The sequence below is a fragment of the Cydia splendana genome, chromosome 21, assembly GCF_910591565.1.
Source record: "Cydia splendana chromosome 21, ilCydSple1.2, whole genome shotgun sequence".
In the NCBI taxonomy this organism is placed as follows: Eukaryota; Metazoa; Arthropoda; class Insecta; order Lepidoptera; family Tortricidae; genus Cydia; species Cydia splendana.
Window position 1 is genome coordinate 3,120,798 of NC_085980.1, and position 17,335 is coordinate 3,138,132.

At 37.7% G+C, this 17,335-nt stretch overlaps 1 long non-coding RNA gene across 1 annotated transcript in view; it reads left to right on the forward strand.

Moving 5' to 3' along the window:
• The window catches only part of LOC134801193 (uncharacterized), a 217,975-nt gene that overhangs the window by 100,070 nt on the left and 100,570 nt on the right, over positions 1–17,335 (forward strand). The gene's annotated exons all lie outside the window — the stretch shown is intronic.

The window sequence follows — 17,335 nt, forward strand, 5'->3', positions numbered from 1 at the left end:
GTCGGACCGGATCGATACAGCGATTTAGAGCACGATGCTTGTTTTTGTATTAATTAATCTTAATTGTAAATAGTCGTTATGTTGTATCTTCTTGCTGTGTAACTTTTTTTCTTATTTAACTAACTGTTTACTGTATGTTATTTCTGTCTTTTTTCTTCTTGTCTGTTACCTTCCGTGATTCTTCTCACTTGATGGTCTCATCGGAAGATCAGCGCTGGAAGCCACCAGCAACATGCTGAGATGGGGCCATTTCGTGGCACTTTAATCTTATTTTGTGTTCTCTTTTATACTATGTACTGTTCCGATTGTTTGTGCTTACGAATAAATCTATTCTATTCTATTCTATTCTATTCTCTCTTGAGTCAAGGGGCCCAAGCTGTTAGTATTGGCAGTCAGCTGTAGCTAGATGGCGTTGTAGTCAATACTTTGACTACTCGTCGCTAGATGGCACTATGATACACTTTTGTTACATTACAATTTTTATTCAAACGAAAGTAGAATAGGGGCTTGGGTGCTTAGCCAACGTGCTAATCGTTAACGCTCCGTAGTGTAGCGTAGTCATCTCACTCTATCACTCTTCCATATTAGTGCTACAATGACAGTTGCGTTTCGTTCGTTAACGACTGCCATGTTTGCTACCCCCATGCAATCTTACCTATGTGTGGACCAATCTTGAAACCATCCAACGGGTATAAGGTATAAGGTTTAAAATGTTATTTTATTTAAACATAAACTACTACTACTATTGACAAATTGACAAAACTGAGAAATTTTTGGTAATCGTTTTTGCGTCAGCCTACGATACAGGCATAGCCTAGTGTAGGGGTCACAGGTAATTTTTGAGATCCATTTTTTTTTGTATTGTGCAGTGTCAGTAATCACGTATATAAATATGTAGGTATAACAAGTGATATTCAGTTGTAACTGTGAAAAGCACTGTATAATTACTTAAAATTGTTAATTGAACTGAATTGAAATAACATTTTGAATTTCTTGAATTTTTGATTTTTTTTATTACTACTTAAACATGAGTGTCAGCCCTTGGCAATAGCCAAGGGATGACACTCTTTTCTGTCGAGGTAGTTAGGCGCTTGAACGCAGTGTGAGAGATTTTAAAATGATAAGTATTTAATAATAGTTAAGTATTACAAAATGTCAACGATTTTTGTACCTGGTTTCGTCGCGTCGCTACAAGTATAAGTAGGTACATGCAGCCCACACCAATTTTGGTGTCTAGCAGTAGTAGTTGCCGCGCACCGCTACGGAAATGACGCCTGCTCGCGCTTGCGCCACCTTGCGGTCATTATCTGTCGTAATAAACGCGTTTTGTTAGAGAGTGAACCTTCTGTACCTAGTACTATTATTTATTCTGTGCCTGGACCCCTCTGTCGAGGAAACTATGAGCTCGCAATTCTACCGTCTAAATAAAATAAACTTTTCCAACCGAAACAAACAACAGTACCAGCAAACGGCACTCCACTTCCTTCCCTAGGGCCGGGAGTACCCTCGCAAATTAGTATAGTCGCCTTGGGCGCATCATAATTACCCCTATAAGCTTTTTACCACTTTTACCCTAAGGAACGGGGAGTATTTCTATAAGGAGAGTGAGAGTTTATCGTAGACGAAAAAAGTGTTATAGGGTATTTGACTACTAATCAAATCAGGGGGCCGATTTTTGAATTTCGATCGCTCGATTTCGTCACTCGAAAATCGGTGGAAATCGGCGAAATGCTAATTTTTGAAATACGAGCGATCAAAATTTGGAATCTAGTGGTATTGACCACTCGTTTTCAATTGTATTAGTGGAATTTAAACGCCTAGTAGTGGAGATGTCATTTAAAAAACGAAATACACGAAATCGAGTGGTCGAATTTTAAAAATCGGCCCCCAGTTTCTTTTTTCAAACTGTCAAAACGATTTTGCTACTATGGAATTTATATGAAACACTAGCATGTGACGTCAGGGTCAAATTACCTAGGTACACTTTATAGTTTTTACGGGTTTTAAAATAGAAATTGTATCTAAAAATAACTGCTGTTTATGTTTCTCTATCTGGTACTTTATTGTATCCATGGTGTAAAATAATTTATTTTTAATACATTTGACCCTATTGTTACATAATTCAACAACTGAAAAATAAGAATTTATTTCACAATACAGTACCTGTATGCCGTGTTTTAGTCTATTACCCCTGGTCCCCCCAACATGTACCCCTGGTGGGTCCACTGATATTTGTTTTTACCCATTGTCTGTGGTGGTTGCTGTGTGTGGTTTCAGTGTTTCCCAGTGGGTCTACGGGTACCTAATTTATTTTTACCATGGTCCCTACGCACTGTGCACCCAACGAGATCTGACACACTCCGCACTAAGTGTCACGTTGTGGACAGAGCTCCATGCTAACGTTGTGGACGGATCTCCATGGTAACGTTACGTAATGTACCTAATGGTAATGTTTTCTTATGACGTTATGACGAGACAGGAGCTGAGTTTTAAATATTTTAGGTAAATATACCCGTCTCGCTAACGGAAGCGGCACCTAAAAGTAGTGCGATAAGGACAAGGCGAAAAATCCTGCGTAAAAATCTCAAAAATCGAGGTTTCGTACTCCTCTGTTTCCTCCTCCAAAACTTAACCAATCGTAACCAAATTTGGAAATCTAAATGATTATGAAATTATCTGTGTCGGACCGTTTTGCTTTTTTGGCTAATTGATATCAGTTTTGAATGCCACGCCTCTCATTGCGGCATAGTCAATTAGGCCATTTTGGCCATTTTTGAAGGGCTCTAGCGCCTTAAAAAACAAAAATATCAAAAAAAGCAAAACGGTCCGACACAGATATTGACAATATTAATCTATGTTGAAAAATCATTGCTCTAGCTTCAAAAACCACAGAGGAAAACGAGGAGTACGTTTGTATGGAGAAATGACCACTCCCGTTGGCTCTTATCCCGCAAAATTATCGTCCGTAAACCGACTTTACAGACAACCATATTTTTATTTGTTATTTAATATTAAGTGCAAATTTATTAAGTTCTTGCAAAATAGACAATACATATAAATGTAGGTAGGTATGCATTTTTTATTTATGTTGCCCGCAGCTTCTTTTCAAAATGGAAAATTATTAACATAGTTCACGACTCCGTTGACTAGTGTACGCACAAAACAATTACTTGCCCGAACTAGTAGTGTCACGAGTAGGTAGAGATTTTTACGTGACTACTGTGGCATTTAATTAGTGGAGTCATAAAAGTGGTACGCTTTTGAATGTTTTGTAATGGGGGTTATCTTTGAGGTTAATTAGGTACCTATACCTCTTGTCTGCGGCTTTGAAAAATTTATTAGTACCTACAAAAATTCATATAGACTACAACATTATGATAATTTTAGGTATCATTAGGGAATTTTTTTCAGGATCTAAATTAGTTGCCCGATTCGAACTTTAAGATACGTCAATTAATAGATCTAGAAACGACACGGATTAGATGTTCAGTGTCAAAAGTGACGTTTTTGTTAGAAGAAACGTCACATAATATATATCGTTTCTAGATCTATTAACTAACGTCTCTTAAAGTTCGAATCGGTACCGTACCGTACGTATGTATAATTTCATATTTTTGAAGTGGGTCTATCTATACGAATATTTGACTTGACTCCCCAGCGGACTGACCCACCGAGCGGTGTCCATTCGTTCGTCCTAACTTAACTAACACTTATTTTAAGGAGGGACAGCATCGCAGTACTGTTACTTTTTTCTGTGAAGTTACGTCACAACTAAATATAATCAAAAGCGTTTTGTAAGCGAACGAAGTACTACGAATGGTTTCCATGTTATTTCTATTAGTTACACGGTGCACGTCAAAAATACCGGCTTCTCAATTCACAGATGAATAGTGCTTGAATGCACGCCACACAAAACACACACTTACCTTTATAATGCAACTTAAAGACGCGGCCGCCATTATAAAAGCACTATAAAACCATTATGGCTATAAGCTGCATAAGTGTCGGCTGTCCGACCGTAATCCTACTGTTGGGGTAATCTTATAGATTTTTTTGTGGTATTTTCGTTGAAAGTTGACCGGTGTGATAAAAAAATTGGATGTATGAGAGTCGTTGGGCGAATGGACACGTGTTCATATAGTTTAGCAAATTACGAGTCCTAAAAAAATTGTGCTCTCAAACCATTTGAAAATTTCGATTAGATAGATCTTCAGGGGGCCTAGCAAAGTAATAATCGTTTATAGAAAACGAAACGAAAAACGAAACTTAAATAGTTTAAGTTTTACGTACGATTGTCCTCTTGTTTACGCCCCAGGTATTTTTTAATTTTTTTTTTTTTTAGCTTGAACCTAACCCATTTTGACCGGTGATATTAAACCGAAGCTCTGGAACTCTTGGCGTTGGTTTTAGGAACACCCTGTATATGATGTGATAGTGAACGTAGGTATGTAAGAAATATCTAGCGCTAGAATAATAAAAACCGGACAAGTGCGGGTCGGACTCGCCCACCGAGGGTTCCGTACATTTTAGTGTTTGTTGTTATAGCGGCAACAGAAATATATAATCTGTGAAAATTTCAACTGTCTAGCTATCACGGTTCATGAGATACAGCCTGGTGACAGACATAAAATTTTCACAGATGATGTACATATTTCTGTTGCCGCTAGAACAACAAATACTAAAAGCAATAAAATTAATATTTAAGTGGGGCTCCCATACAATAAAAGTGTTTTTTTTTTGCCGTTTTTTACGTAATGGTACGGAACCCTTCGTACCCGAGTCCGGCTCGCACTTGGCCGGTTTTTACATAATACATACCTACTGGCAAACCAGCTTTGTCAGTAGAATAAAGCCGGCAGATTTGAAAAATGTAGGCACGAAATGTCGAGCTACCATACTTATTTTGAATTTCACGCCTTTTTCTACTGACATAATAAGTTTGGCAGACTGTAATTTATGTATTTAAGAGCGTGATGTATTACTATACATGACTCTTTCTAGCTACATGCCTACGTATTTGGTCTCTAGAGTGCCACAAAGGAACAAACATATATATATGTCGGATACCGATGGTCCTAAAGGCGGTGGGCGCATGGGCGTAGTATCTCGATGTATTACTTCACAGCTAAACCAGTATGCTACCACTACTACCAGTGTATAAAATAAACATTCGGACTCGTTAACCATACTAGCGCCTACCATATTTCAGTACTAAACGATAAAAAGAACTAAGTGCTAATTTTATTTCAAAGGATTGATTTGAAACTAAAAAGATCCTATAAACCGTTCAAATCTTTATTTAAGTCAAACTAGGCCGGCTCCAACCCTACGCCTCTGACCTGAGAAGACTTAGCCCTATATGGGACCGGCAACAAACTCAGAGGGACACATCTTTTCAAAACAACACATAACACATCCTTTCTTTATTTCACAAAAGTAAGCTTCTAATGAAACATAAGAAATCAAAATAACACTTGAAATAAAACACTTAGCTAAATGGATAGAGAACGCTGGATTCTATAGCTATCAGAATAATCCTTCAGGTATAACCCTTCAGGAACGTGGCGAGTCAGGCACGAGGTTGGCTAACGAGTACGTCCGATCTCTAGCGCGGTCCGATCAAGAAGAACTACCAGGGGCAGAGCCTCTCTGCTCCCGCCTCAAAGTCAAGTTGGCAAACCTGCTCGACCAGTCTGCCAACATAACAACAAAAATGCCAACTCGTGCTTACGCTCACCCAAGAGAAACCTCTTGACGTTCCAAAGCGTTCTACCTGTAATTCTAGTTCAACAACACGCCAATAGATGGCGTTACTCTCTACGCAACTTTATTTATTTCGATACAACCAAATAATACGTAGCTCAACATTGCTAATCGATTTTGTACAGGCGTCTAAAATAATGAACTATAACGCTGCAATACGTCTTTCCGGTGTCAGGCACCGGCCTAAAATATATCACTTTCAGTTTTAGGTTGACTACACTGAAGGTGATATATTTTTGGTCGGTACTGTAGACTGATGATAGACACATTACCCTCCCTTGCGTCGCTAATATCGACTAAAAATGCAAGTGTTTTCATCTACCAAAGAAATTTAAAGGTATTCAAACCTATAACAGTTTTAAAAGGCATTGTCCGCTGGTCCGAGTCGCTCGCTAGACTGGTTTAACGCGATAAAGATTAACTAAAGTTTTGGTTCGACTCTGGGCTTCACGGCTTCTAATATAGGGGTTACCTAAGTATTGGTCACTATGCCAAGGCTATTGTATAATTTAATAGATACCTAATAATTGACCGAGACAGCGCAAAGCGCTAGCGAAGCGTCTCCGTTTCAGGCCCGTAGACAACATGCCAATCGCTAATGCTCCGTAGCGAACGAAACGCAACTGTCAATATGGAAGAGAGATAGAGAAACATAAAGCGATTCGATGACGAAGCGCAAGCGATTGTCATTGTCACATAGGCTAAGACCGGCAGACTCTTAGGCAGAAATGATTTCGTGTGTCCGGCTTTCCGGCATTTCTCAACCGGTTTTCGTGAAATTTTGTGAGCAGGGCCAGAGCAGCCGATTTTTGAATTACGATCGCTCGATTTTGTCACTCGAAAATCGTTCGAAAACGGCTAAATGCTAATTTTTGAAATACGAGCTATAGAAATTCGGAATCTAGTGGTATTGACCACTCGTTTTCAACTCTATTAGTAGAATTTAAATGCCTAGTAGGTATTGGAGTTATTTTTGAACGAAATACACGAAATCGAGCGGTCGAAATTCAAAAATCGGCCCCCAGGATCGATATCTATATGTTTTTTTTTAATTTGCTCAAAATTGCGGAGCCATGTGAGCTGTACACCCCACAGCTCACAGATCCACTAGTAAGTACCTAATAAATACCCTCTGGCACAGAATAAATAATAGTATTATCATACAGAACGGCCACGCACCGCCCCGCCCCGACTCGCATTACCTCGCCCCGTGACTAGCCGCTACATGAATCTGGCGGACTTCTGGCGTCCTCTCAGTAAAGCGACTTCCCCACACATACACAATGACGCGTGTACAGACGTGCCGCGCACACATATAAACGCAAATGATTTTTGATGTATGGCGTGTCCGCCCTGTGCCTCTGGTAGCGTGGTTTCATAGTTTCATGTTTTTGAAATAGTTTTGATATGACTTGACGATCGTCTTGGTGATAGGCGCGCATCTCATAACGACCTTTACTTCATTTCGCATGCACCAATCAGCGTGAGCGATCATCAAGGTCGTATCAAAATAAGATCAAAACCGTAACCAGTTGTTTTGGCTACATTTTGAACCAGCTATCAAAAATGAGAAGTATATGTATAAAAAATAAAAACCAGCCAAGTGCGAGTCGGACTCGCGCACGAAGGGTTCCGTACCATCACGCAAAAAACGGCAAAAAATCACATTTGTTGTATGGGAGCCCGACTCAAATATTTATTTTATTCTGTTTTTAGTATTTGTTGTTATAGCGGCAACAGAATACATCATCAGTGAAAATTTCACCTGCCTAGCTATCACGGTTCATGAGGTACAGCCTGTGGTGACAGACAGACGGACAGACAGACAGACATACATACGGACGGACGACGGAGTCTTAGTAATAGTGTCCCGTTTTTACCCTTCGGGTACGGAACCCTAAAAGTCGTGGACAATTGGATAATTTTTAACTGCCTATGTCATTATGTACGAGTAGATAAGTAGAAGAAAGTGATTTACGGCCCGATTCGAACTTTAAGATACGTCAATTAACAGTTCTAGAAACGATATGGATTAGATATGTCCGTGTCAAATGTGACGTTTCTTCAAACAAAAACGTCACTTTTGACACTGACACATCTAATCCATATCGTTTCTAGATTTATTAATTGACGTATCTTAAAGTCGAATCGGGCAGTTAGTAATCTATTCTTTAAAATACGTCTTAGTCATCGAGGTTAAAATTGAAACTCAAAACATGTCACGCTATCATTTAGTCTCATACTTTATCCTCGCGACTTTATACCGAATTAAATCACTTATTAGAAAATCGTCATTTCATCACGCATTAAATGATTAATGATATGTAAGGGTGAGAAATGCATCATAGCCCTGCAGGTTTTTAAACTTATTATTTGTAACATGAGTAGCCTTTAAGAAGCTAAACTAAAACCAAATTGATCTCAAACTTTCAAGAACTCGACAAAACTAACACAGCACTTACCACGCCTCGGTGGCCTTATCCAATTTAATGAAAAAATATTTCAAGTAACATTCTCTTACTCGGCGTGTTAAGTGTACAGTCACCATCAGATATATCGGAGCGGCCAAGGTGCTCACAAATATCTGAACACGCCTCTATTGCCAAGGAGTTAGAGTGCGTGTTCAGATTATTTAGAGCACCTCGGAAGCTTCGATATATCTGATGGCTACTGTACAAAAGTTGTACAAGTTTACTTTAAATGTCGTCAAAATCATCGATGCATTGTAATCCTCACACAATGAGATCATGAGATTAAGGACAAAATCATTCCCAGAAAGTTGCGCAAAGGCATAATACCTAAGACCTACTTTTAAAACGTCATAACGACCAAACGTTGTCATTTGGTTTTCAGCTTTAAATTTTTGGGATAAAGTCGATAGTTGATTGTGGAGTTTGTAATCGAAGATATTCAAAACATTGGTGACGGTCTAACGCATGCGTAGAATGCGGAGTTCCAGTGACAACTTTATAGTTTTTAATACTCCTTACAAAACTTTTTCACTCACTTGCAAAACGTTTTTTTAGGGTTCCGTGCAGTTTCAAGTATAGTCCGACCAGAAATTATAGAAAATTATTGAAGGCGCCACTTTCTATGCAAAAAGAGGGGTGTTAATTGTTATACGCCAATGTCTGTGTGTCTATCTGTGGCATCGTAGCTCTCAAACGGATGAACTAATTTCGATGGGGTATTCTTTACGTGAAAGCGAGTTCCCTTGTGGTGGTTCTTAGCTATGTTAGATAACAATCGTTCTAGCAGTAAGAAGAAGCTCTTTTTTCAAAGTGATGTAAGGATTTTTTGTATTTTAATGCCAGAAATTTGTAAGATTGGCATCTTTTATAGATCTAGAGGTTTAAAATCTTATTATTAGCGTAGATTTTTTTTTAATATTTAATTCAATCAATTAATCAATCGTTTATTTGCAGAAATACAGTAACAAAAGGTGTTAATTTTATAGTTATAAAAGTATACGGAACACCACATTCCAAAACCCGCTCGCTCTCACACTTTCACTTTTAAATCTCTCGTCTATGGTCCTCGTTATCGGTCCATCGGTGTCGCCAGGAACACTTTCGATGCCATTATTATTGTAAGACGACACCATGTTTGCCGACTGTTTATATTTCGAATTAGCCGAATTCCTGTCATTGAAGGTTTTTTTCTTTTTTTCTGTCTTTAATGCTTTTCGAGATCCGATTGTGATTTTAAGTACTGATTGTAAGTTTGAAGTCGGTAGAGTCTGGCTACTGATATATTACACAAATGTTTGGCGGGAAATTTAAAAAATCTTGGGCTGGTCACACTTTGTGTAGTAGGAATTATAGTTTTGATACTAGAAAATATTTATGTTTTTCTGTGCACACGTAAATTACCTAAGGATATAAGTTAAATATACGTTGACGTGCACTCAAAGTCAGCTCACATAATTTCTACCACTATGTAAAGTACAGTCAACGATAAACACATATGTTAACACTTTCTCACCATATACCATTGTAACAAGGCGAAAAATGAAATGTAGTGTAAATAAGACCTAGCTCGATAATACCGTAATATTAATCCATCACCAAAAAAATACATAAGTAGGTACTATGCCAAATATGCTAAATGCTAAGTATCAAAATATTTATAGAGCACCAACCTCTGAATTTGTTTACATTTGTTTAGGAGTTGTAAACATTGCAGTTTTTCGTTATACAACGCTACACGTCGACTTCGCACATCGTCGTAATTATTTACGAGCTTAAATAAATAGTTTGCGAACCTCACTCAGTATAGACTTGGTATAGACATTATTAATATTATTTAAACCCCTTATAAACCGCAAACAATTTGAATGAATGACATAAATTGACAACTGACTTATAGCTTTTTTTAAATCATAGACAATGGGTGATACAACAACGAAATAACTGTCAACTATTTTTGGCTAGCCAGAGGGGCTACCGCGAAAACTGAAATCCGCAAATTGCGGGGATCTTTCTCTTTTACTCCAATGAAGGCGTAATAAGACTGACAGAGAAAAATGCCCGCAATTTGCGAACTTCGATTTTCGCGGTTACAGCCCTGACTCTAGTTACGGAACTCTTTTATTTAAAAAGTACATGTTTTTAAAGATGTTTAGATTCAATTGAAGTATAAAATTTTACACATGCTAACTGAATATTGGTATGTAACTATACTTGGTCAAGCAGATCTTGTCAGTAGAAAAAGGCGGCAAATTTGAAAAATGTAGGCGCGAAGGGATATCGTCTCATAGAAAATTTGAATTTCGCGCCTTTTTCTATTGACAAGATTTGCTTGACCGTCTATACTTAGGTACCTACATTAAATATTATGAGATGCTAAAAACGAATATTTAATTTAGGGCCGCAGATAACTGAGGTTTGTATACCTACTTGGAGCATTTTCACATCGTCCGTTCCGATATCGGATGTCGGGTATGACCACTAAGAGGTAATATTTAAAAAGTACCTTTTTATATTAATCCATTAAACTAATAGTTATTGTTTTCGGGAAACGGCATGATTCGGAGAGTCAACTTAGACTAATTTAATTCTTATTAATTAGCACTTATATACAGTTGTGATCTAGCAATAAACGGTGATACAGGCATAATCTTACGAGTAACTACTGCCTATACATATATTTTAAAAATCATAATCATAATAATCATATTTTAATAATCATAACATATATCTTAAGAGCCCATCAACGTCCAACAACAGCCACTGATCGTGATTATTTAAAATTTAACGAAAGGTATTTAAAAGGGGGCCGCTACGTACTGTATTTTGTATTAAAGTACCTTGAATACATCAAACTAGTTTTTATGTTGCTGGATTCGTCAATCTATGCGTCCAAAGTTAAAACGGCCGTTTTTGTTTAGAGTTCATAGATCGACGAATCCAGCAACATAAAAACTAGTTTGATGTATTCAAAAGGTACTTAAATACATAATACAGTACGTAGCGGCCCCCTTTTTAAATATCTTTCGTTAAATTTAAATAATCACGATTATTTAGCAGTGGCGCTAGTGTGCACGTTGATGTGCTCTTAAGTAAAGAGGTATAACATGTATTCGTGATTTAGCTAACAAGAAATAATATTTAACTTTAACATTTGATCACTAATCCCTACTTTTTATTATCACAATTAAAGGATAATTCTCCCCATGGCAACCCTCACTCCTTCACCGCCAATATGTTGCCATAATGAATATTTTTAATGCCCAAATCATGTTACCCCAGTAATGGGTAAATTAATGGGCCTCCTAATTGAGGGGGCGCATGGTTTGTACGAGTATGTAAAGCCCTTGGAGATGAGAGGCTGTGGGAATTGATACCTTATTGTAGTTCATAAATGTGTTGCTACAGGAAAAAATGGAAGTGGTAGGGTATAATGGGTTAAGGGTATTGAGGATAAGGTATTAAGTGGTTTATATGGTGATTAATTCATTGTGTGTTTTTTTTTTATTTTAAATTTGCTTTGTTTGTTAGTGGGCATTTTTATTTTGTTGTCGAATGTTTTTTCAGATTTCGATAAAAATTGGTGGATAGATAGAGTTCCCTATTCTGTACCTACATTATAAGCGCAATTTCACCGTATGCCCAAAAAAGCATTCCTCTGTTACGAAAACCTATAGTTTTTAGGAACTCAACGGAAAATTAAATTTTTTCGATGCATATATTTTAATTTAATATTTATTCCTTCTAAAATGAGGAGCTCTTCAAACCAGGCAGATATTATTCAAATCAAACATAAATAAAACTCCTTGGGTACATGGGGTCCCAGCGCGCACAAGTTGTTCGCAGAAATCGCGAAGCGTCTGGTTGACGTAACTGGTGACCGAAGAGCTGGCGACTACCTCGCACTACGTATCAGCATTGCGATACAGCGAGGAAATGCCGCCAGCATCCTTGGTACAATGCCTCAGGGGACTATTTTAGATTTAAGCTAATTATTAATTTCGTTTAGTAGTACCACTGTATATATCTTGTATGTAAATAAATGATTTTTTTTTCATAAAACTCCCTCTAAACATACGTAAGTCTACACAAATCAGGCACAGCATATTCGTTTAGCCACCGTAATGGCCGGCACGCGCCAGTAACCCTCCACTCGAGTACTCGCGCGAGTACTTAACTACTTAACAAGCGCTAGTGTGCTTGAGCCCGTTTTGATCAATTATTTGTTTTTTGCTAGTCAAAGGTAACGTTGTGGGAAATTTTCAAATTTGGAAGGGTGGGTTTCTTTTGTGGTAAATTAGAATGGAACTTTATATTGTTTTATTAAAAAGTGTTAATATATTTTATATTTATAACTAATACGGCTTCAGAATAGAAAAAACATACATATAGGTATGGGGAACTGAAATTTCAAACTGGATAAAAACAGGAACAACATATCACAAAAATATTTCTAGGTAGGTTTAAGGAGCCCACTGATTAACAGTCCGCCGGACGGTATCGGCCTGTCAGTTAGAACAAAATTTTGACGGTTTCGAACAACTGACAGGCCGATACCGTCCGGCAGACTGTTAATCAGTGGGCCCCTTAAGGTAAACGTACTAGTGCTCGACATGCTTGCTAATGCCCAATAAATGACACCTTGCTGTCACCTCTATTGACAATCACTAAAGTTTCAAGATGACATGTACTGGGACCGCGTCGAGCACCAGTACGTTTACCTTATATCCAATAAAATGTAATGCGTAATTCAGAAACTACTTTTTTTATTAATAAAGTAACAAAAGACATGCATTTTGCAGTCATAAGTCATAAACTATGTTTACATGCAATTAATAATCATTAAATTAAATATCCCTAATAAGCCATACTTGTTAATGCTTTTAAAAACTATTTTAGCTAAAATGTATCTGTCCGTATTTATCTTTGTTGATGTTCATTAAAAATGAATTAAACGTATTTAAAGGCATTAATATAGGTGAAAATATTAGCATTACAACCGTTCCTTTACAAACAGGTCATATACATTTCAGAAGAAGGTCACTTTTGTGTACAAAACATCAAAAGTTAACGATCTGCGCGGGTACATACATTATTTGTTTTGTTTAGTTTTTTAAAGTTTAGTTATAAAATATATTTTTATATAATATATATGCTAGTTTTAAGGTATTTATGTATGGGCCATTAGTTGCCTGAAATAAAGATTTTCATTCATTCATTCATTATTATTTGAGTCTCAAGTACTGAAAAAAATTACCCCGTCTGTAATAAAGCAGTTAAAAAAATGCCTTTGATTTTCTTAGCTTTGCGAGGTCTACAGGAAAAACGCGAACGTGTTAAGCATACCATAAAATGCATAACCCAAACCCTTTTACACCTAACCATCTCCAACCCACTCTCTAAACTCGCACACTAAATAACCAAACAAAACCAAGCCATAAAACCGGCTCCACACCGTCTCATTTTTAGGGTTCCGTACCAAAAGGGTAAAAACGGGACCCTATTACTAAGACTCCAATGTCCGTCCGTCTGCCTGTCTGTCACCAGGCTGTATATCTCATGAACCGTGATAGGTAGCTGAAATTTTCACAGATGATGTATTTCTGTTGTCGTTATTACAACAAATACCTACTAAAAACAGAATATAATAAATATTTAAGTGGGGATCCCATACAACAAACGTTATTTTTTTGCCGTTTTTGCGTAATGGTACGGAACCCTTCGTGCGCGTGTCCGACTTGCACTTGGCCGGTTTTTGTGGATCGCCGTCCGCGATTACGCTCGTAAATTACGATCTTACCCCGAATTACCTCGATAACCCCCCTAACTGGCAACCTTAAGGGCTTTAACGAGAACATGTGATCGGGTGTCTGTACAACAGATACAATGATGTCATTGATTTTTGGCTTATGGTCTGTTTTTATATTGAAGTGCGAGTACTGATAATTCCGCTACTCGATGCTAGATGTCGACTGCGAAAATAATAGTCGTTTTGGTATCAAAACTATTCTTACTATATTTCTCTATGACGTAGCGGAGCCAAGGTGCTACGAAATGCTACGAGCTACGCGCCGTAGATGTTATTGCAGAAATAAACCACCAGGTTAATTCGAACGAACATTGACAACAGAATGATATCTATTAAATGATGTCGTTTATACTATATTTTTATTTATTTATATATGGTTACCTATATTTTTACATGAAGGTATATTTTATACTATGTTTAAGATAGTCTTGATATGTACGCACACCAAGTTAACAGTAATACTAGAATGCGCGAAGTATTTTGAGACAAACAAATAAGGAATACAGTATCGCAGGATACTGTATTCCTTATTTGTCTCGAAACACTTGTATACTCGTATATGTACAATTATATAAACTTGTATTATTAAAAAAAACTCAGTCTCTTAAGAAAACTATAGCTGGTCAAGCAGATCTTGTCAGTAGAAAACGGCGGCAAATTTGAAAAATGTAGGCGCGAAGGGATATCGTCCCATAAAAAAATTGAATTTCGCGCCTTTTTTTACTGACAAGATTTGCTTGACCAGCTATATCAGTAGTTAATTTACTTTTTTTAGTTAAATGTGGCAAACGACAAATTAAATCAACTAAGTATATGTATAAGTACCTACAGTTGTAGGTACAAATAATTGAAGACTATATTAAAACTAACGCTAGAGTAAGGATGACTCACGTCCGGGCCGTGTCCGGGCCGGAGCTTCCGGAGCTTACTTTTCTATGACATGACAGGCGATCATGTGATGCTTTCCATAGAAAACGATGCGCCGGAAGCTCCGGCCCGGACACGGCCCGGTCTAACGTGAGTCTATCTTAAGCTTTCAATTTAAATCAAAAGTCTGAATTGAATGGCTCACTATACAAGTATACATACAAAATAAAATAAAACAAAATACTATACCACAGAAATCAAATACGAAAAAACCTCCATTCCTATTTCAATTTTTAATAATCCACACTTTCCCGCCGTAATAAAGGACAGAAATAAATTCCGCGGCAACCTCGTCGCGACAGTGAAAGTTAATTTGAAAATGGAATAAACACGCTCCAGCCAATGGGGGTGAGGCGTCTACCCGCGGCCGACCAATGGGGGCGCGGGGATTTTCGCGCGCTGAATTTTTATTAGCCCAGATAATAACGCCATTTTGTGACAGGTTCCCTTTTTCGTTTTTACGCTCGGTGTTGCCAGATGGGAGGCGACGTAAATGGGGTATTAGGCTGATACGTGAGCGATTTTAGGGATTTTCTTTTCGATTTTCTCAGTTGATACTTTTGTGTTATTTTGTTATGGGGGAAATTGAGGGTTTTGTTATGTAGCAGGGTTAATTGGAGATATTATTGGTTTTTTTCCGTGAATCCTATTCGATAGTTTTAATTAAACACTGTAAGGAACATAAGTTTGAAAGATTATATTACATAATTCTAAGTATAAAACTTCCGTGAGACTCGAACATATTCTGTCGATGATCGGTTTTTGAGGAATATCCTCAATAAAATATCGATACACGTCGATTTGGTCCAATTTTGTCAGTAACAGTAAAAAAAACTTTTTTCAAAATCAAATCAAATCAAAGCATTTATTTTCAGGCTACTAAGGCCCATAGACACATATAGCTAGTCAAGCAGATCTTGTCAGTAAAAAAACGCGCGACGACGATATCCCTTCGCGCCTACATATTTCAAATTTGCCGCCTTTTTCTACTGACAAGATCTGCTTGACCAGCTATACCTTACAAACTAACATATATATACAATGATAAAAATCTTAAATACTTAAAAATCATTTTCGTGACGCAGTTTTCTGTTGGCTTTTGGGGGTTATAACACTATTTAGCATAAGAAAAGACAGTATGATTACCTCTTGCGCGCGAGAAGCGACTCTTCCCAAACTTTAAATAGAAATGTATACAAAAAGCCACTGAAAAAGGACTTGCTGCTAGTTCAAAAAGAGGCTTCAGTAGCAGCCAGCATTACAAAACTTTAATTGTAAAAAAACCATCGTTAAAAACTGTAAATCTAAATCGTGAGTCGCTCTACCGCGCCAAAACCTAAGCGCCGCATTTATTTAAAAAGTTACGCCATTTAGTCTATGGGCAGTTTGCAGTTCCTCGCCCGCGGCTGACGCGGCTAATTATTTCCCGCCCTTTTTCCGTTTCCTGTGATCGTGACTTAGCGATATTCCTATTGCTTAACAAACCATTAAAAGTAGGCAAGTCGAACGATTAGATAAATTAGCATAAAAAAATGCAAAGGCGCGAAGCTGTAAAACTGTATGGGCGTTTCCACCAAAATGGCAGCCAATTTTAATTTTCAATGGTAAACTCTAAAATTTGTTCCATATTTGGGGACAATTAAATCCCATCAAAAACATTGCATGTAAAAAGGTGCAAGTCTCGCAACACTTCTACTACAAAAAAGTTTTGAGATGTAATGTGAAACCAAGTCGGTTATTTTAATCAGTGCCAGGGGGTATTAAAACAGTATCAATGAGATATCTTTAATTTGTAATACATATAATGACCTGGCAATCGCACGGCTGCATAATGACATAAGGATCATCGTCACCTATTAAAAATAATTATAATTGAACATAACGCTAGCGCTAATTGCAGTTTGAGCATTACGATTTACGAGTACGGTACGAGCAAAGCATTATGTGCGATTGCCAAATCATTATATGTATTACAAATTAAAGATATCTCATTGATACTGTTTTATTTATTTAAAATTTAAATCAGGCAACAAGGCCCATATTACAAATACCTTACAGACTAACATACATATATATATATTATAAACTTAAAAACTAAACACTATTTATGCGACAAAACGGCGTGGCTCCGTTGAATCGGCTGTTCTTGTGTCGGATTCGGCAGTTTGCCCCGGAACCTCCGAAACACGACACCTTTCGGCCAGAAGTCGGCGCACTCGATGGTCTCTTGCAGCGGTCGCGGCACGCGCACCACAAAAGAGTTGAAGTGCACGTAGTGGCGCGATCGAAGCTGGAACACCCTCACGGCTCGGCCACGACATCGAGCGACTTGCGACGGCGGGAGCGATAACCATAGGTTGAAGCGTGA